Raw genomic sequence first — 26,827 nt, 5'->3', positions numbered from 1 at the left:
TTCAGGGTCATATGATCGAGCTCCACATTGGGCTCCTCGCTGGGCATGCAGCCTGCTTAAGATTCTCTCTCTCCCTCTGCTCCTCCCGTTTCTCTCGAAAGAAAGAAAGATGAAGGAAGAAATGAAGGAAGGAAGGAAGGAAGGAAAGAAAGAAAGAAAGAAAGAAAGAAAGAAAGAAAGAAAGAAAGAAAGAAAGAAAGAAAAAGACAGAAGAAATTGGTAGATGTTATAGCAGGGCTACTTGCCACCCCTAGAACCAGGAGACCAGTATACCACCAAGAAAGGAAATCTGAGACTTTATGGATTTTTCCAACAAGTCAGGGTTACATATAAAAGGAGGAGGGGAGGTGGGGAAGAAAGGGAAATGGGGGAAAATGGAAACCACAGGACTCTAAGAATATTGCAGGGTTGGTTCTGAAGAACCAGTAGCTCTGGTGTTCAAGATGGCCATCTTTCAGAAGAACCAGGGAGAGAGCATGGTGACCTCATGGCTGTCCTCACAAGATCCAGGAAGAGGCAGGCAGAGAGACAAAGCCACTTTCCCATCTACTACCTCAAATCCATCATGTGCCTGTTTTTACACACATGCTGGGCATAGCCAGCCTCTGCTGTAAACTTTGTTCCCACTTGACTTGCCTTGATTCTGGGAGAACAGCAAAATTAGCTCTTTTGTAACTTGTATCAGTCAGCAGAAAACATCAAGGCAACTGTGTTAGTTTCCTATTGCTGCTATAACAAATTACCACAAACCAAGTGGCTTAATACAAATGTACTCTCTTACAGTTTTGGAGGTCAGAAATCAGTCTTATTGGGCTAAAGTCCAGGAGTTGGCAGGGCTGTATTCCTTTCTGGAGGCTCCAGGAGAGAACCCATTTTCTTCCTTTTCCAGCTTCTAGTGGCCACTTGCTTGCTTGGTTCATCATCCATCCTTCTGTGATCAAAGCCAGCCGTGGTGGTCCAGGCTTTCTCACATTGTACCCCTCTGACACTGACACTGCCTCTGTCTTCTACATCTAAGGGCCCTTGTAATGACAGGTCCACCCAGATAACTCATGATGATCTTCTTATTATGATGTCATCTGGTCAGCAGTCTAAATTCCATCTACAACCTCAGCTGGCCCTTGCCATGGACGATAACATATTCACAGATTCTGGGGATCACGACATGGACACCTCTGGTGAGAAATGATTTTGCCTATTACAGCAACACATGTCACCTAAGGTCTTCAGTGAAACACCTGGAAGTGACTTTACAGCTACATCTATCTTTTTTTCTGGAGGGACCTAACCAAAGTAACTAAACCAACCCCAGCCTCTTTCCTTAGTGACAGCCAAGGACATGTAGGGGTAAAACCACAACTGTTCTAGATACTGGGATTGGGTTTACCTGGTACTCCTGTCGTCTTAAGGACTCAAATCAGAGGTGCTAAGGTTTTCCTCCCCTAAATGGTTATTCTATCCAAACTTCTTAAAATTATGTCCCTAGTTTCTATGGCTTAGATATAGCTGGAAGTTCTCTGGTTCCTGCCACTCTTGCACATATACTAAAGCCGAGCATACAGCAAGTACACCTACTTAGAGAACCAGACATCCTTCTTGACACATAACATGGATGTGTAATGGAAGACTTATGGACGCAAAAGAAGGTTAATTGTGCTGACCTCAGGGGACCGAAACATGGCCCTGGCCTACCCCTTTGGTGTCGTTTCCCAACCTTTGTTGTCTCCAGAATTTTCAAGGACTCCACAGATAGGGTGAAGCTGACTGGGGAGCTGGGGGAAGGGGGCCAGACTTAAGAAATATGACTCTGAGGGTCATCAAACATACTTTCCCACCAAGGGAGGAGTACCTTTCCTTAGAGTTTGAGGGACCGACCAGAATTAAACCAACATCTCTCTCCTGATAACATAATTTAAATACAGTGTAATAGTGTCTGGAGGAGTGGATTTGAGGATTATTAGTTTCACTGCTTGGAAATGGGTCCCAGAGGAGACCATGCACCCAGCCCAACAAATCGTTGAACCTCTTTGGGTTTGCAGAGCCCTGTCAAAGGACCCTCTGTGTCACCCATTACTCTACCATCCCCAACAAAAGGCCTCCTCTCCAAACCTCTAAGCCACCAAGTCAGCCAACATTTTCTAATAATCATTTCCTACATAAAATCAACAAGGGGAAAAATTCCTCTTCAAGCACATGTCTAGATGATTACATTTCTCTTTGACAGAGAATTATCAGTGACGGCCCCATGGCTCATAAGACTGTAGAGATTGCAAGCCTCTGATTAATGGGGTAAGACAGATTGTTGATATTCATGGAATTCAATATTCCAACCTCAGACCCATGTTTACAGCACATTGACTTGCAACTCTGAAAAGGGCCCTGCTTTTTTATGTTGGGTTATTAGGAGAGTGCTCTAGAGTGAGGAGCCAGGCCAACATGTCTAGTTGGGTAGCCTAAACCAAACCATGCATTTTAGGTAGTGATTTAGGATTTAAAACCCAAATAATGCATGGCGATACTCTGGCCACAATATTTTTCCTATTGTATTTGCACCCAGGCATAGATTAAACCCTTCAAAGTCCTGGTCCGGTGTGATCAACTTTTCAAAACAGTGTGGCACTTTTCTTGTTCAAACAAGTAGCAGAGAAGGTACCTCATGTGTCCTAGGCAGCAATCTTCTTTGTTTCTTCACTTCTTTTATTTAAAAAAATGAGTGAGTAAAAACATGGAGCTCGTCATGAAATATGACTCCCCTAAAGAATGATAACATTTCATTCTGCATTTGTGTGGCACCCAAGCTCATGGTTAGATGAAGGTGACCGCTTTCATTCCCATCATCTTGTTATGGCTTCAAAATCACGCTGTGTTATTATTTGCCCCATTTTGCAGAGGAGCTAAATGAGGAACAGAATGAATAACTTACCCCAAATTACCCATGAAGTCAGGGTTATTAGAATTCCCAGGCCAGTGGGCTCACCACAAAACTGCACTGCTTGACAAATAGACAGTGTGCCAAGCACAAGCCAGATCTCTCCATCCCTCATGATCACTGTCTACTTCCCAGGTGGGAAAGAGGCCAGATGTAATTTGCTCATGCAAAAAAAGAGCAAAGAATGGGTAGGGGGTCGTTTGAATATTTTAAAGATAAGAGAGAAAGTATTTCTTTAGAGGTTACCGAAAATTATTTTTTAAAGCAAAGCTGATGAGTAAATCATAAATACAAGATGACACGTGGGTTGGAAGCTATCCATTGTGGAGGACTGGTGGAGCTTTACATTAAATGGCTCCTTTTCCTCAGGAATACTCCAGAAGAGATATTGTTATGTTTTTAGAGCCAGAATGTGTGTGTGTGGGGGGAGTTTAGTATTTAGCTGAAGAATGACTAGAGTTATGAAGGGGATAAAGGTTATCCTTGTTCTTTTCCTATTTCTCTCGGGTCCCACCTCTGCTATGGTCTACTTCCTGTCCTTGGGTTGTCCTGGCGATTCATGTCCATTAAGAAAGCCTCACAAAGAGGAAAATGGAAAATGGAAAGCTCCATTGTCCCAGATTTCCCATCCCCATCAAACATTACCCATCCTAGCCCTATTTCCTCAGAATATCAGTTTCCTATATGAAAATGTGGGTGGATTAATCAGAGAAATTACCCTGGGGAATACATTAGCTAGCTGGTAAGTCACCTGGTGCAGATGATAATAATAATGACATTCTTCACTTCATTTTCATGCATGGAGATATTTAACAGTATATCACGGAAGGAATGCAAAGAAAATGAAAAGAAATGATACTGAGCTTTTGCCATTTAAAATAAGATTTTGTGAGGTGCCTGGGTGGCTCAGTGGTTGAGCATCTGCTTTTGGCTCAGGTCATGATCCCCGGGTCCTAGGATTGGGTCCCACATCCGACTCCCTGTGGGGAGCCTGCCACTCCCTCTGCCTATGTCTCTACCTCTCTGTGTGTGTCTCTCATGAATTAAAAAAAACATAAGATTTTGCAGCAAAATAATAAACTTGAAAGTCAGGTGTCTTTGAGAGAAAGGATTTCCACCATTCTTTTCTATCCCCTTGGCATACCAAGAGTCAGGCATGGAAGACGAAACCATAGAGTTTTATATTCAGAGGGAAGGAGGGAGTCATGCCAGCGACTTCCAGCCCTGGAGGATTTGGGGACACAGGCAGTGGGCAGGAGGAGTTAGTAGTGAGATGTATGGGTCCCAACTCATCTCTTCTGGCAGAGATTCAGAGAGAGGGAAGTGCTTTCACTAAGTTGAGGAAAATGCAAAAGATAGAGGGGTTGGTATGCTCTCTGTTTGGGGGACATCACTCTGTTGGGTAGTTCCTCACCAACATAGAATGCCCCAGAGAAACCAAGAAGATGGAGGAGCATTCACTGGCAGAGAGGGTCTAGTGGCACTAAGTGGTGATTAAGCCAAGAAGGGGAGGGCCTGCCAAGTGGCTCCATATGGTGGGTGCCATGTGGCCTGCATTAGAAGATGTCTAGAGGTAGATGGGCTCCATGGTTAGAATCCCAATTGGTCAAGGTTTCATGATCCATGGACATCAGCTGGCCAACTCTACGTAAGGGAGAAACATCTAGACCCTCCCATAGACCTGGATTAGTACCAGTGCCTCCAGGGCACATAAGCCCTCCTCTCCCTTCCATATGCCCAGATATCACCTCAGAAGGGGCAACAGAGTGAGGATGGAATCAGACAGATGAAGTTAAGCCTTTGGAGACTGTCTAAATCAGTTACACTCTAGTGGGTCTGAGCACTGGGGCAGCTCCTCAAACTGCTGTCATCAGAGTATGACATAGATGTAAAAAATGAGGATAAAGAGGATGTGGTATATATATAGAGGAATATATATATACACATACTCAGCCGTCTTGCCATTTAAAACAATGTGGATGGAGCTAGAGAGTAGAATGCTAAATGAAGTCAGTCAGTCAGAGAAAGATAAATACTATTTGATTTCACTCATATGTGAAATAAAAAAATAAGACAGATGAACATAGGGGAAGGGGAAAAAAGACAGGACAGAGAGGGAGGCAAACCAGAAGAGACTCTTTACTACAGAGAACAAACTAGGGGTTGATGGTGTGGTGAGTAGAGGGTAGAGGGCGGATGGGCTAGATGGGTGATGGGCATTAAGGAGGGCACTTGTTAGGATGAGCACTAGGTGTTATAGGTAAGTGATGAATCACTGAATCTACTCTGAAATCAATTTGTTAACTAACTAGAATTTAAATTAAAAACAAAATAAAATAATAAGATCATTAAAACTGAAAAAGTAAAAATAAATGAAAATCTTGAGGGTGGACATTCAGAAGTTCTTGTAGAAATTTGACAGAATAATTTTATGTTTATTGAAATAATCATAAAAAATGGCTTGTACTTTGTGTGTCTTATTAAATTTTACTTTTGGTAATTCATTTCTATTGGATTTTATGAAAGTATCTGTAACCAGTTGGAAATTAAAAACAGCAGCAAAAGTGGTCCCTCACCACAAGTAGCTTGAGAAGCACTGGGTTTATGGATGGAACTAGGTTTTAAACCAGGCTCAATACATTCTTTTCCCTTCAAATCAGTGAATAGGGACTTGTAAAGAAAGATCAGATTAGTTTTGGAAAAAAAAATAAGAAGCAACATTGCAATGTTTCCTGCGTGCCTGAACTATAATAAGAACACATATTTTCCCTTTTTTGCCCCCACTACATCTCCCGGGGCTTTCCTTCGGCCCCAGGACATCTGGTCTGTGGAGAACACATCTGCAGTGAGGCTCAGGGGAGGGTCCTGGCTCTCATCATCCTAGATAGCACCCCTCCGCAGGTCCTGTCAGCCCTCGGGACATGTCCTAAGGAGTAACCATGTGGGGCTTTAACACAGCAGGCTGGCAGATTTTACTCGAAGCTGGCACAGCTCAGGAGAGAGGAATTAGGAGAATGTATGAGCCTGGTGTCCCAGCAAAGTGGGACTTCACAAAACCGAGAGACCGAGTTCTGAATTCAGGGAACTTCCATTCCAGGGCATCATGATCATGGTCTTGGCCTTGTCGATGACAATCATCTCAAAGACAAATATCTGTTCTCAGATCCCAGATAGAAACATCCACAGTCACCAGACTAGTTGTTACAGAGGACTATTCTTGAATTTTGAGAATGCCTCACTTTCAGATACATCTATCTACCCCCGATTCCCTTAAATAGCGTCCTCACCAAACACATGCGAGTGATGTGTTCAGGATATTTAACTTCATTTCTCCAGGAGTGAGGGGAAACCTCACAGGTACAAATACAGTAGGAGACTCTTCAATGAAACTCAATCAGAACAAGGGAGATATTTGGCCAAAATCAGTGGAAGCCAATGGGGAAGGCAGCCCCATTCACTGACACTTTTTTTTTTCAGAAGGACAGCTGTGGGCAGAGAGAGATCATAGTAACTGGTATGTCTTGCTGTTGTGTTTTGATGTGGGTCATCCCACTTAATGCTGACAGCCACCCACAGAGCCAACACCATTCTCTCATGGGAGGTAAGACGACACAGTGTGGCTAGGGAATCTGCCAAAGTCACGCTCCTGGAAGGTCAGAGCTCACTCCTGGAAGGTCAGAGCTGGACTTTCAAACCACGTCTGCTGGCCCGCCAAACTTTAGTCTTCCTACCACATCTGTAGCCTGTTGATCATGAGACCCCAAGCAAAGGGACATGATTGAATGGCCTGCAGGGTCTGTGGCTTGCTTCTGTCAATGTGTAGACTCCTGGCCTTGGTCACCTCCAATACAAACGAGGTATCTTCCTACCTATGATGGAGGCCAGTCTACCAAGAAAATACTGGAGGACACACTTGATCAATTGAGGACTCCAGAGAAGCAAACAACAAGTCCTGTCTGTGGCGGGGAGAGGTTGACTGACCACGAAGGAAGGAAGTGTCCCTGGAGGGTGCGCTGTAGCTGCCAGCCCACAAACAAGGTGGCCACACTCAGTGTCAGGAAGTAAGGTAATGAAACTACACACACCGGACAGCTGGGACCCCTGCAAAGTGTCCTTGTTGGAACATTGAGGGTTTGGGGGCTGATGTTTTCTGGGATAAGACTGGAGATGCAGATGGGAAATGCTTGAAGCAAAACTTCTTAAAATTTCTAATCCTGGGGAAGATCAGCCCAACCCAGACTGACTGTGCAGAGTGACCTGGAGATGTGTGCATCTATGCACACACGCCACCCTACAGAAAAGCAGAAGAAAACTGCTTGTCTGTTCACACGAGCAGTCTTGGGAGCTTCCATTAAAGTTGAAAATGTGAGATGGGATCTGCAAGTCTTTGGAGATTGTCACACACACACACACACACACACACACACACACAACCACTGATCAGCCTTCACTTAGGAAAGAGAAACTGCCTGTAGCCGGTAGAGTTGTAATGAGCTGGCTTTTAAGACAGCCTGGAAACGTTCTTTGCAAACTCACATATATCCATCACCCTAGCAAGCCCCAGTGGGCTCCGGCACTCCTTTGGTTTTATAAACCATTGCAAACGTTTGAACGTTTGAGAAAACTTATGACCTTGGAACACGTTGCCTGTTTTCTTACAACTTAATGAGACTAAATCGTTGATAAGTTCTGTTTTGAAGCCTAATCGTTCACCCCCGGGCAGGGTGCAGGGAGCCAAATCCTACTTTCCATGGGACGGATTCCTACATGGAGGGCTCGCGAGGGTCATCGGCCCGCAGCCCCCTCCTCTGGCTTGTATTTTCCAGCGATTTCTGGCAAAGCTGAGGCGGTTTTAGCTTGATGTATCTTGGCAATTTGTTTGAAACCCCTCCTAATACATTCCAAATACTGGAAAAGCAACATTCTATAGTCAGACGGCATTCTTACGGGTATTCTAGAAAGCAGCACGGTTAGGGCCCTCAGAGTTAGGCAGAGCTGGACGTATTCATTCGTTTTCCTTCATTCATTTGACAAATATCCACCAGTGGCTCACAGCCTTCCAGGCCTCTGGATGCCCTGGGCAGTTGAGGGGGGCCCTCGAGATGTCCGAGAGGCTGACCCTCACTCTCAGGGAGCCCAGAGTATGCTGGGATGGCCAGCAAATGAGGAAACAATTCTATAAACATCGAGGAGTTTGGTGAAAAGCATTTGTGGCTGTTTGGGGGAGGCTTCAGAACAGGAGGAGGTCATGGGAAGACATGTCTGATTCTGCAGATCCTTCCCCGTCGGCCTCAGGCCCCTCGATGCAGCAGCGGCAGGGACAGAACATAATCAGTGTTTATTAAGTGCCTCCTCGGTGATAACACATCCTGTGGGGGGATAATATATGCACCCCTGCCCTCAAGGAACTAGTTGGAATTAGCATTTGGAGAGGTTGGACATTCGCAGGCCTGGCCTGCTAGAAACACGTGAGGCAGTGGTTAAAACCCCAGAATACCGGTTCTCAACCTCAGATCTCAGGTCCACCATCTCAGCTGTGTGACTCTAGGCAAGTTTCTCAACCTCTCTGTGCCTCACTTCCTCCATTTGTGAAAGGACAAGCATAATAGTACCTATCTTCTATGAACGTTGTGAGGAACAGGTAAGAGAAACACTCAGAACAAGGCAGGCCTGAGTACGCATTCTTGTGGCCATTTGTGCTACTACCCTGGTGCTTAGGTCCATCTTTGGGGGCGGGGGCTGTGTTGCTGGGGTGTTGGGACAGGGCTGCACCAGGAGGCAGTCAATGTCCTTATAAGAAGGAGTGAGCAGGAGCAGAGCAGCCCTGGAATTATTGCAGGAGGCACAGAGGGAGGCTGTGAGAGCTTCTGGAACAGGAGGGCTTTACGTGGAAGGCGTGGTCTGGCCACGGCCCCCGACTCCTCTCAGGCACAGTGGCCTTCGCTGTAGCAGAGGTGAGACTATCTTCCTCTACCAGCTTGTGTCGACTGCATCCGGGTCCTGCTGGTGGCGGATCGGTGAGCCCAGCGTCCTGTCCATGGTGGGAGAGGTTAACTGACCACGAAGGAAGGAGTGTCCCACTCCACAGTCTCCCCTGGGTCAGCACTGCAAGCGTGGCCTTCCCCTGGGAGTCACCAGGGCAGGCCAATTGTGGGCTCGGGGCTCCAGGAAACTGCGAGAAAAGGTGCTAGGACGCTGGCTTGGCTGGCAGGGCTTCCCAAGCATTGTCCTCCAGGAGGGGACAAAAAGCAGATGAGCACTGGCAGGTGCATCCTGGGGAAGCCCAGGAGCAGTGACTGGGCCTGAGACCCCCTAGGGAGGGGACCCTGCTTCCTTAGAGCTGCCCGGCCTCTACTGTGTTGAAAGGCATCTCCTTCCCACTTCACCTTCCTCTTGCCCCTGAACCCCTTATTTCAGGAAACCAGGAGTCCAGTGAAGGAAGAAGTAACACCATTGCAGGCACTGCCAGTTGCTGGGTCAGCTCGAATGGAGGTCTTCCAAAGCATGGGGTCCTCTGAGGCCACAGCAGCCTCTGTCACCTCTAGAAAGAAGCCTCTGGAAGAGTCAGTGCACAGCCAGCCGATGCTGAAATAGCTCCCATTTGCTGAGCACTGTCTTACAGCCCCGTGCCCAGGGCCCAGCACAACTCGCCTCAGTTGCCTCTGGGCAGCAGGACAGCTGAGTTATCCTGTGCAGAGACCAGGGAGAGGAGGAGCTGCAGCACCCCCAAAATCCAGGCAGGTAACATGCCCAGGAAGCCGCCGGCGAGTGCCAGAATCAGGCAGAAGCCCCAAAGCCCAGAGCGGGAAAGGGGCATGAGCAAGGCTTCCTTCCAGGGGAGAAATCAGGTTCTCAGAGCAGAGACTGCGCTGTTCCAAGCCTGGCAGGCATGCCTGACACATCCATTCCAGCAAATGCAGGCGCCCTTTCCAGTTCAGGAGGGGCTTTTGTGTCTTGTGGTGTGATAGAGACGCAAACTTGGTGTACTCTGTTAAGTCAGTAAAAATTAGTGCAGCCAGGTGCAGGGCTGTTTTCTTCGCTCAGGTGAGTCTTGGTCTAATTCAACCGTGGCCATCTCTAGAAGGCCGAGGCGAGAGCTTTCTGGATAATAATTTCCAGTGAATGTCAATAGTGACCCTTTTAGGGTAATGAGTCCTGCAGTAGCCGGTCAAGTCGGCTTGGTCTGGCGGTGCCTACAGGTTTGGCCATTTAAGACAACCATCAGCTCCCTCTTCCACGCAGGGCATCTTTTAAGGAGGACAGGGGTTCAGAAAGCTGACTCGTCTACTAACGGGGGGCAGGAAAAGCACATGCTTCGTTGCAGTTCCTAGAACCATTCTTACTTGACTGTTTTTTAAAGAGCAACGATGGCTGCTCTGCTGCTGAGAAAAGCAACTACCGGTCTCCATATCTTTTTTATGACCTGGGAGAATTTTTCTTCTGAACGCGATTCAGAAGTACCTTCTAGTTTGCCTGTGTTTGGCTCCTGCCAGCAAGCTGCTTACAAGAAGACCCCGTGACTCGGTGCCAGCTCTGAAGAACATAATCAGTTGCAAATGTTTGGGAGTGGATGACTGATGAATGGAGTAACTTTATCACTTTGCTCATTTTTTACTGTTAGCAAACTGTAGAAATCTCGCATGAGACAAACTCCTTCCCTCCTTCCTCCCCACCCCGCCCCTTGCCCCAGCAGTCCTTTTAAAATGATGAGAACAGCAGCCAAGGGGGCTGGCTCATCTGTGGCTGAGGCAGGCTCTCAGGTGACTGGGGGCATCGTGCTCAACACTCATCTCATCTCGGCCCAAGGACAGGACCGGTTGAGCCGGTCGGCTGTTTCAGTGATCGTGACAGTGTGACAGCGAGTGAGAATTTCACTCGACATCCTTCTTCCTTTCTTGTGAAGTTTGTCCCCTGCTGGGCGGAGACAAGGCGCATGGTGTTGGGGGGTGCCACAGGAGGGGTGGTTATGATGCAGCTGGTTCAGGGCCCTCACCCCAAGGCTGTATCTGACCCAGATCAGACGAGCAGCCTCCCTGACTGCTGTGATGCATTCGCTCTCCAAATACTGTGCTGGCTACGATCCAACAGTTTGTGATGCCTCTACCCCCAGCCAGGGACCCTGCTCGAAAGTGCAACACAGTGATGATGGAGCCTCATAGAGCAAGTTTGCAGGGTGAAGAGGGCAGTCAGGCGAGGCAACTGCGAAGCTAGGAAGTATCGCTAAGTGTGGCTGGGCCAGCTGCGAGAGGATCAAGTTCAAGGAACAAAGTCTGTCTGAGGACGACCACGTGTCTGCCTGGACATCTCTGTGGGGGCCGCTTCTTCCCCAGTGGAAAGGCCCAGGGCAGGTCTGCCACGTGCCAGGCCATCGTGTCTCTGTGTTAGTTTCCTGGGGCCACCGAACAAAGTGCCACGGATCTGCAGGCGTAAACACCAGATAGTTATTTTTTCCTAGTTCTGGAGGCTGGAGGTCTGAAATCATGGTGTTGGCAGGGCGGGTTTTTTCTGGAGGCTCTCAGGAAGAGTCCATGCTGTGCCTCTTGTGTAGCATCTGTGGTTGTCAGCAGCCCCTGGCTTTGCTCGGGGCTTCAATTCACAGGGCCTTCTCCCTCGGTCTCTGTGTGTCCCTGTGTCTCTAAATAGCCTCCCTCCAAGGACATTGGTCATATTAGGTTCAGGCTCCACCCTGCTCCAGTATGACCTCGTCTTAACTGATTATACTTATTCCTAAAGAAGGTCACGTTCTGTGGTTCTGGAGGACATGAGTTTAGGTGTGTTTGGAGGATGGAGCTGGTGAATTAAGAATGTGCAGGTTATAACCCAAGGTCAGCAGAAAGCTCCCTCAGCATCTGAGCTCCCACTTTGGGAAAGTGAAAACCGTGGGGTCCTTTGGACTGAAGGTGCGATGTCAGTACACCCACATGAAGGAAGTAAAGTCACGAGTTTATTACTTACACATCCTAGAAATGGGGGTGGGGTGCAGAGGGAGGTGGTTTGCAATGAGCCATTCTGAAGGGTCCTCTTCTGTCCCAGGTCCCAAGTGGGGCAGATATAGACAGTAGGGTAGCAAACACCTATTACTTCTAAGGTGATTGGGGCTGAAGTTACTAACTTTTCATAGGGGCAACTTTAAGTGGTTTATTTTTTAAAGATTATTTATTTGAGAGACAGAGAGAGAGCAGGGGTAGGTGGAAGGGGCAGAGGGAGAGGAAGAGAGAGAATCTCAAGCAGACTCCCCACTAAGCGTGGAGCCAGATACAGGGCTTGATCCCATGACCAAAGGATCATGACCCAAGCCGAAATCAAGAGTCGGCTGCCTTACCAACTGAGCCACCCAGGCATCCCTAAGTGGTTATTTTAAGAGATGCTCCAGGAAAAGCAAAATGGAAACATGAGGCAGGAATCCTAAGCCCAGATCCCTACCTACACGTCTAGGTGTGAACAGGGCTGTCCTGTTGTAAAATGTCAGGGCAGCGACTCCAAACAGCTGTTTTCTCATCACAGGCAACATTTCTCAGCCCACCATAGTCTCTGTAGGGACCATGGCTGGTGGCAAGTGCATCTCCCACCTGGCATGGTGGCTGGTGAGAGAGTGGGGTAGGGACCTCTGAACAGGTCACCAAAAACTGGAGAAGACCAGGATAAGGACCAAGTCCTACAGAAGGGAAGTGGGAAAAACCAGGTGGGAGCAGATGGTCCAGGGCCCATGCTGGAGATGAGATTGGAAGTGGGGACAGCTGTGTATAAAGGGGCAGCAATGGGACAACCACTGGGTACCCTGTGCCATGGACACAACTTTACAGAGACCACCTGAGAAGCCCCAGCAAAGGGGAGGTTAGGCCACCCCTTCTTTGGTCTCTCTTGACAGGATGACACTCAGCAAACCACTTACCCCTAGGGCCAAACAACCTCTCCCTCAACTTATAATTATTAAAACTCTGCCTTGAGGTGCAAAACAAAGTGTATAGACATCTATCTACTCTCTATGCCAATAAGGAGAGTTCATTCTACCTGCCGGGTTCCGGTAAGAAGTGTTATTGCCATGAGAATGGTCAAGCCTCCCAATGCAAAGGCAACATGTCTCTTCTATCTCAAGGACACTTGTAAAATACTGAATATATTTTCAAAAGAAAATTACTTTTAATTCACTGAAATTTACACATAGGTTGGGATCACCTCGTACTTGGGGGAATTTAGTAAGACAGTATCTTTAAATGATCAGAATGCATGGTTGTCACCATTCCATGCATTCCAGCCTTCCGTGATGAAGATCATTCTTTCTTTCAGCCACTCACCATCATCATGCTAGGTGGGGGGTCTGGGTGCTGAGGACAGAGCAGGGGAGGCTCTTATTGCAGCTTACGGTCTTGGAGAGAGAAGAATGTTAGAGAATGAGCAACATGCATGGCCTTCAGAGAGCCAGGGAAGGGTTGTAGGTGGAAAACCGATCGGGGAGGACTACCCAAGGTGACACTTGAGTGAAGACCCAAAAGGGGAGAGGAGGTTCATTTAGTGGAGTCCAACCTTGGCTTCAGCATGCTTACCTGGGGCAGGTGACTTTCTCTAGCTATGGCTAGAGCCTAGAACCCCACCTGCTGTGTGCATTTACAGCTGTCGTGTGGTTGACTGGAGTCTCTGAGAGCAGCCTCCAGAGACTCTGCTCAGCCTTGCGTTCGTACAACCACCAGAAGCAATTCCCACACCACCTGCCCTTCCCCTGGGAAACATTCTGGAGGACATTTGTTCTCTGTAGAAGGAGAATGAAGGAAAAATGTCCTCCAGGGTCTCTGTGGGGGTCTCCTGGGGAGGCCCGCACACCTGACAGTTGTTCTTTGGCTCTGGCTGAGCCCTGCATCTCAAGGGCGGCTCGTCTTACCCAGGAGCCCACACATTACTTCTACTCATCAATTCACTTTTCAACACCAAATATATCTTTCTCATTTTACAGCATTTTCTTACACTTCTACCACTTTTGGCTTCAACAAGAATTCTCGGTAGCTGAGAGAGGTGTGTGTGTGTGTGTGTGTGCATGCGTGTATATTTAATGAACACCTGAAGGAATGAATACATAAGTCCAGCTTGAAGCAAACACCCTTTCTTTTGGTGACCATTTCCGTTCCTGCTGACAGAAATTGTGGCAAGATAGACAAGTTAAAGAAAATTCCAAAAATTAATCATCACATGGTGACATATGATCAAGTGGGGATACCATTCCTTAGACATTATCAAGCACCTTGATAATTGAGGCATTGTGCATGGTGTAGGGATTAAAAGGAAGAAAAAACTTCATGGTGTTGCTCTTGGGGGCTCACAGCCCAGTTCAGTACCAGACATTTAAGAAGGTCACCATTGGTGTTGCTTAGCAACTAGAATATACTCAGGGTATTATGGGAGTTTGAGAAGGGGGCATCCAATGCAGTCTAAGGTCATTGCAGTCAGGGAGGATTTTACCCCTGTAGAGAGAAGAACCCTTCACCCCTCTCATGTGTCAAGTTGGAAGGAGGTTTTTTTGTTTGCCCCTATTATCCTGAAGAATTTCCTAGCTCCCCCACTCCTGGGCTCCCACATTAGCTGACCAACCTCAGGGGGTAATTAATTCATCACTTGAGCACCAGTGAGGTCTGGCTTGCTCATTAGGACGAGGTAGGAGAGGGGAGAAATGGGAAAAGCTCATTTCCACACAAAGGTGTGGTCAAGGTACTTACACAGACATGCCCTCTGGCAGAGACCAGACCTGGCCACACCAAGGTCCCCACCCGTGGCAAAGTCACAGAAGATTCCAGGCTGCCCAGGCCCACTTTTTCTTCCACATCTCGGGGGCCCCTCCACTTTTCCCACCGCATCTGAACTTTTAGGATGGCCTTTACAAATTCCTAGTGGTACACACTTCTAGGGCAGTTGCTCATTTGGTCACTTGGTCAACAGATACTCTTTGACTTCCAGGTATGTGCCAGATGCTGCTCCAGAAACAGGCAAGCAAACTAGACTTAGACTCTGCTCCCACAGAGGTTATAGACCAGCAGAGAGACAGACATTTATCATATAATTGCATACACAATATGAACATGCGTCTTTCCAAGGGCTGGGGAGAGAGGTCCTGGGACCTGAGAGCTTAATAGCAGAGTCACTGAGTGCTCTCTGGAGGAGAGCAGACATTAACTAGAAGTGAAAGGAAGGAAACATGTGCTTGGTAGAAGGAACAGCATATTCCAAAGGCCCTGGTGTGGAGGACAGCCTGGCAAATGTGAGGGACTAACAGAAGGCTCTAGAAGCTAGAGTTGAGAGGGCAGGGAGAGCACAAAGGATGAGGAGAATACAGAGGTGGGAGGGCCTTCAAGTCCCCCCCCAGAGCAGCAGCCACTTTGCAGGGCCTTTTGGAGAACTGGTAAGACACCAGAGCCCCATTTGGTGTCTGACAGGCTCACAGTGCTCTGGAAAGAAGCAAGGGACCCACCTCCTTCTATTACGATTTAGAGCTGATCCTTTGGAAGATCAGGCAAAGGCCAAGTGACTTCCCTGGGGTTCGTGGCTACTCGCAGTTAGGGCAAGGACTCGGTGTCAGGGCAGGGGGCTGGTCCCCGCCTACACTAGGGCTGGCAACTCTGCTTGTCACCCCCACGCCTCCCTGCCTGGCCCTGGGAGACCTGCTCCCTGCGTTGAGGGCTCATTAGTGTCAGAGGCTTGGCATGGGGACCATCTCATTTAACTTCACTCTCCCACAATTGATCCATCATGCCGGGACTAGACGACCGCCCCTCCACGTGTTTCTGATTCCCTTAATGGCCCCTGCACTCTGTGAGCCCCACTCGGTGTCTGACAGGCTCACGGCGCCCTGGGAAGCCCTTTCAGAAAGTTCTTTCTGGTCCCCTTACACGACCATTTTAAAAGCTTTTCTTTTTTAGTAGGAATTTTGTGTTTCCTGATCCTTTGGAAACAGTCACGTATTCCATGTTATTCAAATGTAGGTAAGACATGCACACAGACGTTATAAAACAAAATATAAAAGACACAGAAATATGGTAAAAAGGAAATACTCCACCCTGCCCCCAGCCCCCCAGCACCCCTCCCCAGACTCAACCACTGTTGCCCAGTTCCTTCCTGGTGTTCTAGCGCATGTACCATGAAGGAACCCTAAACCACCAAACCTATGGTATTCAGGACACTTTTCAACTTGAAAATGCAAGTTTTGGCTTTGTTCAAACTCAACATCCTAGCAAGTTTCTAGCTTGGAAAACATTCCTTTTCATTTACTGTGAAATTTCTCCACCTCAGTACTAGTGTCCTTTGGGGGCCATCACTCTTTGTTATAGGGGCCGCCCTCTGTGTCAAAGGGCAGCATCCCTGCTTCTACACCCTAGATGTCAATGCAACATAGCCCTCCACCTAGTTAGGACAACCAAAAATGTCCCCAGATATTGCCAAACGTCCTCAGGCGGGAACGGGCAAAAATCACCTCCAGATGAGAACTACTAACGTATTGTGGTTATTACGAACGTAGCCTCTCCATCTCTTAAGAAAAAGGGTCTGGGGTACTTGCAAAGACTGAAAACTCCAATAAGAGTAAATATAAATGTTAAAGATCAACTCTCAGTTGAAAATTACTGACACTTAGTTATAGATACATGAGGGTGCATTACAGCACACTCGCTATTTTGTGTGTGTTTGACATTTTTTTTCTAATAGAAGGGATAAATGTTTATATTATATTTTCAGTATTTCATAATAAAAATGATTAATGAGCAAGTTGAATGAAGAAAGTGTGACAGAGGAGAAGGAAAGCAGAGGCAGTAATTAGAAGATGAACATAAAGTACGTGTGCCTAAGATCTTGTCCTGAGATTCCTACGGCCAACCCGCAGATAGAGCATGCTCAGTGAGCAGCACCAGTGGCTAGCCATAAAAAATAAGCCAGTTGCTCAGAACAGGCACAGCTCTTGCTAGTAATGAAAGAGAGAGTATGCGGCAGTTGCCCAGACACAGAATCGGCAGAGATACGTGTTCCTCGAGCTCCTCTGGAAATGCTGAATCAGACTCTAGCATGGGCCTGAGAATGTCTTCTTTTAACGAATATTCTTTAGAAGTGGGTCAGTAAGACAAGATTAATGTGCAACTTAGTAAAAGTAACTCTGCAAGGAATGAAAGCAATGCACTCGCATACACACAGGTCTCTGAACATCTGGATTAATCCAGAGTAGCCACAGGCTGGACAGCCTCAGAAATATTATTTCTCTCCAAACTTTCAGAAAGTCCAGGGTTATAACCTCTGCTTCCTGGAAGGCAGCTGTTCTTGGGGAGCCCATTTAGGCTGGCCCCGCCGGCTCTTGCAGCTGGAGGGAGGGCTTAAGGCTTCGTGGAAAAACTAACCATCCTCAGAAGAGTTTCAGGTACCCTCTCCCACCACTCCCTCCACTCAGGCTCCCAGCAGAGCTGGCCAGACCTCTCCTGAGGATGTTCCGGCAGAAACAAACCTGGTCTTTAAAATTTCAAAATTTCAGGCCATGATCATTCTGACTACAAGAGAAAGAGTTAAACTGCTCATTGAAATGACAAGAACATCACAATAAAGTTCAAACTGAACCCTCAATTTTTGAAATATACCTTGCCATATATATACAATCAAACACAGTAGAAGCAGATACAAACATATTTAAAAACAAAAACAAAAAACTTTGGCCTATTTTTTCTGAATATTGAGGAGAGGAAAAAAATGAGGATTAAGCGATCCAAATCCTTGAAGACTCTGGCACCTTTAAGATAAATGTGGACACAAAGATCCCATCTACTTAGGGAAATTGCAGTCCTGTGCATACCTATGAGCTATTGAAAGTGGCACCTTTGATGGTTGTCTTTGATTTTCTGGAGGGATAAGGATTCTTCTAGGATCCAAACATACTGCATTTATGCCTGATATGAGGGCACAATATCTAATTTCTGATGAAGAATCATCTGTAACAAGCAGCCCCAAAGACTTGGGGACCTAAAGACTGAAATCTTTCCCCGACCTAAAAATGGCCCCCTGCATCTACTTACTACCTCGTTTCTACCCATGCAGTCTTAAAACTCCAACCCTCAGTCAAAATACTGCATTAGAATCTCTACTTGTTAAAAATCAATTCTTAAGCCTCCGAAATCTGAGTAACTCCCATTGCTCTAGTTTAAATGGACAAAGCGCAGAAGGTGATGGAGGGCAAGGGAGACATAGCAGTAGAGACAGGCCCTGCCTCCTTCCCCTCCCTCCAAGGCTTATGAAATGCCTCAAACCCCAGGGCTCCTTGAATTGGTTTGAGGCTACAGAGTCATTTACTTTTCAACTACCAAAAGTCATGCAAGCTTTTTTGCTTGATATCCACAAACACAACAGCGCTGGCCCCCATATTCACAATGCCTCGAGCAAGCAATATGGCACCCTCTGCAGTAGCTGGGATTAATAGCAGAGAGCATTGTGGTTTTGCTATTAAGTTACTTTCAGCAATTAGTAAATTTATTGTCCTAATTGTTTTCACATGGCTGCTCTATGCACATGTCTTACCTCGAGGATGTCCTTACAGTCTTGCCCCTGTCATCATATTTCAGTGTGATCACTGCCCATCTCTCCAAACTGTCCAACCCCATCAAAAGCTGATTTGCAGTCAGGTCAGCAGGAAGGAGGAGTAAGAGTTCATTCTAAAGTCCATGGCATGTTTGGATAAAACACAGAGAAAGTTCGGTTGGCTCATTGGGGGTCTGAGAGTATACTCTGGGGGAAGGGAAGAGCTGCCTGTGGTTAATGCACGGGAAAGTCCAAATTCTCCCCAGCCTCAAATTTGCTGCCTTTCCAAATCCCAACTCCAACCCCACTTAATCCGCCTATGCAAACAGTCTGGTGGTGGGGGCAGGGATGACTTTCTGGGGCCTGGGAGAACTTTGTTCTAGGCTCTGTGGCTGAGTCAGATTTTGAGGGTGCACAGAATCCAGCCAGACCTCCCTGTAATGGGTAGGGGTGCCTGGGAGTCTTGGCTCACCCGGGTTCAGGGCCTTGATTCCCTGGCACCCTCTGTCATGGAAAGGTCATTACCCTTAGCACTGCCTTCCTCCAAAAGTGAGGTGGATGGCAGCAGAGTGAGGCTTAGGGTGGGGACCTGACCGGCACATGATGTGTGTAACACTGGTTCCTGGAGCGTACCCACCACCCTCCTGGATGGTAGGAAGCACCCTTGTAATGGAGACCTGGTTGGCGGGAGCCAGGAGCTGGTGTGACTCCTGTCTTCTCGAGTGTCACCCACTGGGTCCCCAAATTGAAACCCAGATACTAGAATCGTGGCCAGAGCAGCTGCAGCTCAGCGTAACAGGTGGAATCAGTGACACAGGGCCCCAGCTTCACGTAGCTTGAGGATACTTGTGTGACTCACCTAGTAAATGGTTCCTATAATCATGCATTCTCATGTTGCTTTAGGAATCAGCTAGAAATCTAGGCGAGAAAGAAGATGGAATGGGGTGGCCTTTACTTTTCAAAGAGCTTTTATGCATATTAGGGTTATTTTGGTCTCACCACACATTAGGGAAGGAGGGGGAAACTATCCATATATATTATTATATATACATATATAATTTATAAAAATATATATATACAACCATATGTATGTATAAATCATAGCTTACCAATTCTGAATAGGGTCCTGGAGCCAGCTTCTTGGGGTTCAAGTCCCATCTTGACCATTTGCTACCTAAGTGGCCTTGGTACCCACTGCCTCAATTTCCTCTTCTTTTTTTTTTAAATAAATGTATTTTTTATTGGTGTTCAATTTGTCAACATACAGAATAACACCCAGTGCTCATCCCGTCAAGTGCCCATCAACTTCCCCTTCTATAAAATGGCCACAGATCCATGTCATGAGGCCATTGCCACAGTTGCATAAAGCAAACTTTCTCATGCACTTATTCTAGTGCCTCGCACATGCCACATGCTCATTAAGTGCTATCATCAAATAATGACATTTACTAAATTACTGCAGAAATCTAAGAATTGCTAGACAGAGCCGCATCTCTGAGCATCTTGACTAACTCCTCCAACATTCTTTCATGGGTACTTGTTCTTATCATTCCCACCCACTATGTCATTTCTCTACTGTCTGCCCCCCACTCCCCAAACACACACTCGAAGGGAAGCCCCGTGAAAGCAGGGACTGTTTCCTTCACTGTGGCATCCTCTCCCTTCCCCCGTTCCTCAGAGCTGGCACGTCGCAAATGCTCAATGAATGTCTGTTGGAGGAAAGGGAATGGCAAAGCGCCGAGAATGGAGGAGCAGCTGGTTGCTCTCTTGGCGCTTTCCTGGAAATTGGTGTTCCTTCCACCCCAGACGCAGCCCCAGCCCCAGCCCCAGCGCCTGGGTCCCTCGGTGCACCCGCCCTTGGGGCGCGGGGTGGGTGGGTGTTGCAGCCTGCTGGGGTTCTCGCACTCCTCGGCCAAGCTGGGGGGGGGGGGGAGGGACCTCGCCAGGTCTTGCTAATTAATGCTCTGTTTTATGCGCACACATTTGAACCTGAAACGGAGAATGTAAATGAGTTCCCAGCCAGAAGGCAATGCACTTTGCACGCGCGCTGGCACCGCGGGTTCTGCAGGGGGCAGGACTCCCCGGGCAGCGGGGGTGGGGTGGGTGGGTGGGGGTGGGGGTGCAGCCTCAGCCCCGCCCGGGCCTGCGGGCTGCGGGAGGCGCGGGCACCCGCAGCCGTAATTCCACTCCGCGCGTCAATTATTCATCCCACGCGGCGCGGCGCTCCCGGGGCCACCTGCGGGCCGCTCGGGTCCCAGCTCCGCGGGCCGTTCGTGCTCACCCCCAGGACTGCGAGGGGCGCCGCGGTGGGTTCTCCAGCTCCCGGCCCCTGCGCGGTCATGAGCTGGTGTGAAGCTCCCCAGCACCGGTGAGTTTGGGGTTGTCCTGGGGTGCCCCCAGGCCAGGCACCTCCTGGAGGCCCCCAACTCAGCCCATGGGGCTTCCTTTTAACTCAGGGACATTTAGAAGGGCATCTAGTTCAGGCCAGCTCTGCAGGCTTGCAGCACCCGGGGTCCCCCGAAAGTAGGCTGTGATGTCAGAGGGGGCGCCCTGGTAGCCTGTCACAGGAGGGTCAGCTGATCAGAGGACAGACACAAAGGAGTTCAGGAGGCTTTATTTTCATCGTGACATGAAAGAGGTCTGGAAACTCTGTTGTGTGAGGTTTGTTTTCCCAAGGAGAGTGAAGTCAGAATTTTCCAAGCAGAGGGAGGGAGTGTGGGAGTGTGTGAGGTTTGTTAGATGTCTTAGAATGTCTGCAGCTAACTCTCATATGGTGTGCGTATGCGCACACACACACACAGCCACACACAGAAAGAGAGAATCACAAAAGAGATGTTCATCATCAGACAAAAAATATAATGCAGCCAGCGGATACCAAGATAACCATCGTGATGATACTATTAGAAAGAAACCCAAAAAGGGAATAAAGGGGAAAGGAGAAAAAATAAGTGGGAAATATCAGAAAGGGAGACAGAACATGAAGACTCCTAACTCTGGGAAACGAACTAGGGGTGGTGGAAGGGGAGGTGGGCAGGGGGTGGGGGTGACTGGGTGAGGGCACTGAGGGGGCACTTGACGGGACGAGCACTGAGTGTTATTCTGTATGTTGGCAAATTGAACACCAGTAAAAAATAAATTTATTATTAAAAAAAAAAAAAGAAAGAAAGAAACCCAAAGAAAAAGACCTGTGCCCTTCACCAATGCCCCTGATGGATCATTCTCCTGGGCATTTGGGCTGTCTTTTTTCAGATTTTATATAGAAGGTCTTTGCATTTCGTGATAAATTCTCGTTGACGAAACCTTTTGCCACATTGATCACCGGCCCTTCGAGAAGCCACATAGTGATAAAAATGCTTTCAAAGTAGAGATTAAGGGCACTTCTATTTCTCCACATAAGCCAGCATGCTTCCTGTTCTGAGATAATGACTCTAGAAAATTCACCCTCCCCATTTGCTTTGGCTGCTGGGAAGCTCAGAGCCAAGTTTTTTGCTTGTAACCATAGTAACTTCTTTCAGAATTAGGACTAGGATTTGATTATTTCCTTTTGTTACTTGGCTCTTGTGTTTTCATTTTTTTTTTTTTTTGCTCTTGTGTTTTCACACACACACACACACACACACAAAGCCTTTTCAGTTTTCTTGTACCTGTGATTTTTTTTTTTTTTGCAAGACCTTTCAAATCATCTTTGAAAAAAATATGGTCAAGGTAAATGTGCAGAGTTTGATACATGGTGAACCTTCAACAAGTCAGAGCGGTGATATTCTTCAGAAGATGGAAAGTTCTGTCTATTGACTTCAGTGTTTTCAGCACCTGCCTGTTCACTTCAGGTTGGCCCTCTCTCCCTAACTGGCACCACCATTTGCTTAAACCAGAAATTTCTTCCTTTCTCAACCCTACCATCCAACCCATTAGCAAAACCTGCCAATTCCATCCACTTCTCTCCTACCCCATGGTCACTGTCCTAGTTAAGGAACATATGACTCATTCAAACTACAGCAATAGCTTCCACTCCTGCTCATGTGCAATCGCTTGCTGCAGGGTGGTGTTTTAAAACCTAAGTTGCATCATGTCCTTAAAATTGTTCAGTGGCTTCCTATCCATTTAGAGTAATGCAGAGCTGCTTATCGCCACTCTGACAAGGTGTGGTCCAATGTCACCTGAGGCACGTCTTCAGTCATTCCCCTCCCACGCACCCTGGCCCACTTTGTGTGGTTTCTGAACTTGGTGTTCTCTTCCCTACCTGTCGCCACACTGACTCTCTTCTCTCCTCTAGCCCTTGATCCCTAGTGCTTCCTCAAAGGCTCTCTTTAACCCCTGCCCCACACCTGTTCATGGCACAAAAGGTATAGTATTTCAGAGGGTGATGCTGCCCAGGGTCTACCACCAGTCAACAGTACTCTGTTTTCTTTCAAGAACAAAGCAATTTGTATTTAGGTATATTTATATGTATGTGTATAAACACACAGATATTTGTCTGCTAGTTTAATTATTTGTGCCTCCCACTAGACCTTAGACACCATGAACGCAAGACCCTTGTCTGATTTATTCACAAACATAAGTTCTTGTCTAGCACAGTGCCTGGAACATAGTAGGTGCTCATTAACTGTCCTTGAAAGATTGAATAAATGAATTGAAGCTCATTCTCAGCATCCCTTAAATTGACATCAGTGGCAACAGAGACTCTCTAGCCAACAGTTTGGAGTGAGTCAGAATAAGATGGGAGGCCCCGAATCCACGGATAGAAGCTTGGGTCATAGCTTCACTGGTCAGGCACAATTAAGAAGCATGTTCTGTTTGGTGGGTGGAACTGGTAGGGATGAGACTGGAATATTCTCAACCTTCAGAGTGGTGCTGGTGATCAGGTGACAGGGCTTCCTGCTGCTTTTATTTCTACGTTTGGGTGTGAGCATCTCCACGGTTATAGGAGGTGGTCCTATAATGTCTTGGTATTGACTAGGTGACATGTGGATAATGAACCTGTCCATGAAGACTGTGGAAATAAATAGATTTTTAATAGAGGTGGCTTCATTTGGAACCACAGCCTCCTAGTTCTGATGCATGTCTTGTTGGACGGCTGAGAGGCAGCCAAATCTAGCGGACCAAGTGAGTTGGTGCACAGAGCATGGAGGGAATGTGGCAGTCTCTTTTCTACCTGTAACAACCATCAGGCACCACCACCCTCCAAAATCCTGTCCCTTCCTGCCATGCTGCTTCATGACCCATCCTTCAAGATGTGACAGTGGTAAAACAGTAGCAGTGGTTGCTTTCTTTCTTGCTAAGTTTTTATGAGTGTTCCTTGAACCCCATTAACATTTGCCCCAACCATTTAAGCTTGGGGTACAGCTGGGATTCCAGAAAATGATTTGCCATCAGGTTTAATATATCTTTGGATCTATAGTCTAAGTGTTTGATTTTTGTATAACTCTGCCCAACCTACTGTGAAAATTTTCAAACACACATCAAAAATCAAAGAATACCATGATAAACAACTGGAGACTGTCCCCTTGATCTAGCAATCATTTACATTTTGCCCTATTTGCTTTCTCTTTGCATGAATATAATATATATGTGTATATACACACATATGTGCTTTGTTTTGCTTATCTATTTAATAGTAAACAATCATGAAACTTCGCAATATTTAATTCTTCCAAGGACATTCTCCTGTATATCCACAGTATCATTGGTAGACCTATTAAAATTAACTTTAATATCATCTATCATCCAGTCGATGTTCAAAATTTTCCTAATGCATCAAAATTTCTTTTATACAGAGTTTTGTTTTTATTTCTCTTGAACCAAAATCCAGTTTAAGGTCAACATGTTGGTCGTTGTGTCATTTTATCTCTTTTAATCTAGAACAATCTCTCAGCCTTTTTGTTATGGTTTTGACTTTTGAATTGTCCAATCCAGTTGTCTGATATAAAGTCCTGTGTTTCGGATTTGTCCTAGCTCTGGATTTGCTTTGGTTAAGTAGTGTTAACAGCCTTGCTTTAGTATATGAAACTGTGCCTCTGCCAACGATCAATTTCCTCAAGATACGGTACTGTGTGGGTTTATTTATAAACTGTCTACACCTAAAAAGAATTTAAGGCAGTTTACAATAGAATAGGAAACCTGTCGAATAAAAGAAAATTTTTTTTACCATGTAGGAGGATGGCAGATGGGATGCAGTGGGCAAATATACCATAAACACATATTAATGTGGTTACTATAACTTAACATGAGATTTGAAGGTGAGTTTTCTGGCTGCCAAAGCAAAAATGTTGAAAAAAAAGAAAATCATCTTCAGGAAATATGAGCTTTACCCACACTAGATTGCAAAAATAATTTGTCCTATGGAGCATTAGACAAATGACATCAAACAAAATAATGAGTAGCATCTTTAACAGCTTCATCAGTGATTCGGGAACATTCTTCATTGAGCTGTTTCTGTGTATACAAGGTCAATACCAAGGATGCAACATTAAAATGTAATCTGGTGAGGTTGTTTTTTGTTTGTTTGTTTGTTTGTTTGTTTTAATGAGTCCAGTCTAGGTCAGTTGATTTTCTGATGCAAGCAGAGAAGTGGCACACCCTGAGGATCGATAGACAATAGACCACCTGGCCTTGAGTCTTGTCCTCCTCCTGCTGTTGTTGCTGGCCTCACCTGGCCAGGTCCTCAGGAGGAGGCAAGTCCCCACTGGACCTGGGAGGTAGACATAGAGCTAGTGCAAGGCTGGCCCCAGACATGAAGCTGAGAGAACCTGAGGCGTGGGCTCCTGAGACTGGCAGTCCAGCCCCTCTCTGCCCCCATTCCTGTCCCATCACCTCTGTACAAAGTTGACCACAGCTGAAAACTTGCAAGCTATACCAAGATTTCCTTTTTTTTATTTTTTAAGATTTTATTTATTAATTCATGAGAGACACACACACACAGAGAGGCAGAGACACAGGCAGAGGGAGAAGCACATCACAGGGAGCCTGATGTGGGACTCCATCCTGGGTTCCAGGACCACATCCTGGGCCGAAGGCAGGCACTAAACCGCTGAGCCACCCAGGGATCCCCGGTTTCCTTTTTAAAAAAAATATTTTATTTATTTTATTCATGAGAGACACATAGAGAGAGGCAGAGACACAGGCAGAGGGAGAAGCAGGCTCCCTGAGAGAAGCCTGATGCAGCACTTGACACCAGGACCCTGGGATCACCACCTGACCTGAAGGCAAATGCTTAACCACTGAGCCACCCAGGCGTCCCTCTACCAAGATTTTCTGATAATTTTTTTTTTCTGTCTGCATAAGTGTAGAACCCAAGCTCAGAATGGCACAGCCATGCTGCTTTTCCCCTTCCTCTGGAAAACCCTTAGAGAAGATATAAGAATGAGCATGGATTTCCATTCTCCATGAGGAGGAATTGTCTGGCACTGCTGTGTCTTGCCTCCACCTCCAGCCAGGCCACCAGGGTGGGTTAGCAGCAAAGCATACCCCTTGAAACCACCCAGTTTAGTATGAGCATTTAAACTTTGGAAAGTGTCTGCCAGAAAACCAAAACACAAGTTTTAATTGCATTTATTATGTAAGATGTCACAGAAATTAAGGGCAATAGAGAAAAGAATCCCCCATGATCTCACCACTCCTGAAAATGAACTAAGCCACTTGCTCATATAGATTTTCCACGAGCCCTCATTCTCTGTCATTAGACCTATTTATTCCCTTCTGCAGTAAAACTTGCGATTATCTGTGTACTTATATTTAGACATATACTATATGCACCTACCTATATTCATATTCCTTTCCAGTCTTTAAAATATTTTTCATATTTATAAGCATAATTTGTATGCATTCTTGCACAGTACCTTTTCTCACTTAATTGTGTATCATGTGCTTTTTTCCATTACTGCATGGCCTTTACAAAATCGTTTTTTAAAAGAAATGATTTTTCCATCGGATGGACGTACTGCAGTTTAACAAACCACTGTTCTGTTTTTGGACAAAATCTATTGTTTTATGACTCCTTTTCATCCTACATAAATCACACTCCTGTGGCTGTAATTATACAATAAGATCAGGGCTTGCTGCTCCCCTTCCTGGCTTGCGAGGGTTCGGTTTTGCCATTGCTGGAGGGGAAGGTGATGATATTTCCTCTGGTTGTGGCTGGGAAAGACACAGCCAGCTCATCTAAAGTTGTGTCATGTTATTAAAATGCAAGTGTTGGGGGAGGTGGGAGGACATGGGCTGTAGCATGAGAACCCAGAGCTGGGTGGCATTGTGAAAATGGAGCACAAGGTGGTGGTGGTAGGCACACTGGAGGCTGCTTGCTCCTGGCGTGGGGTGGCGGGCAGATGTGCCTGCAAAGGAGTCTGTGTACCGACAAGGTGGGATAGTGCTCTG

General features: G+C 46.7%; 1 protein-coding gene and 2 long non-coding RNA genes across 8 annotated transcripts in view; 2 read left to right on the top strand and 1 right to left on the bottom strand.

The window, feature by feature from the left end:
- The first annotated feature begins 1,086 nt into the window (after positions 1-1,086).
- Positions 1,087-7,298, top strand: LOC140621644 (uncharacterized). Its single transcript, XR_012021407.1, has 2 exons — positions 1,087-1,178; positions 6,407-7,298. It is a non-coding gene; the product is annotated as an uncharacterized lncRNA (long non-coding RNA).
- Positions 7,299-13,083: 5,785 nt separating this feature from the next.
- Positions 13,084-26,827, bottom strand: part of LOC140621643 (uncharacterized) — a 33,180-nt gene continuing 19,436 nt past the window's right edge. For 5 of the 6 annotated variants that reach the window (XR_012021397.1, XR_012021402.1, XR_012021403.1 and 2 more), the window contains 3 exons: positions 19,317-19,375; positions 18,458-18,591; positions 13,084-13,295 (listed from right to left, as the gene is read on the bottom strand). This is a non-coding gene — a long non-coding RNA (uncharacterized lncRNA). Of the gene's footprint in view, positions 13,296-18,457; positions 18,592-19,316; positions 19,376-24,512; positions 25,971-26,827 lie in introns of those variants that run through there. The other variant, XR_012021401.1, reaches the window with a different exon arrangement.
- The window catches only part of CLDN14 (claudin 14), a 59,825-nt gene continuing 53,671 nt past the window's right edge, over positions 20,674-26,827 (top strand). The window contains exon 1 of the mRNA XM_072806915.1: positions 20,674-20,825. The gene's annotated coding sequence lies outside the window, so the exon portion shown is untranslated. The remainder of the gene's footprint in view (positions 20,826-26,827) is intronic.

Source organism: Canis lupus, chromosome 30, assembly GCF_048164855.1.
Source record: "Canis lupus baileyi chromosome 30, mCanLup2.hap1, whole genome shotgun sequence".
Classification (NCBI taxonomy): Eukaryota; Metazoa; Chordata; class Mammalia; order Carnivora; family Canidae; genus Canis; species Canis lupus.
This window is presented reverse-complemented; position numbering and strand designations above follow the sequence as displayed.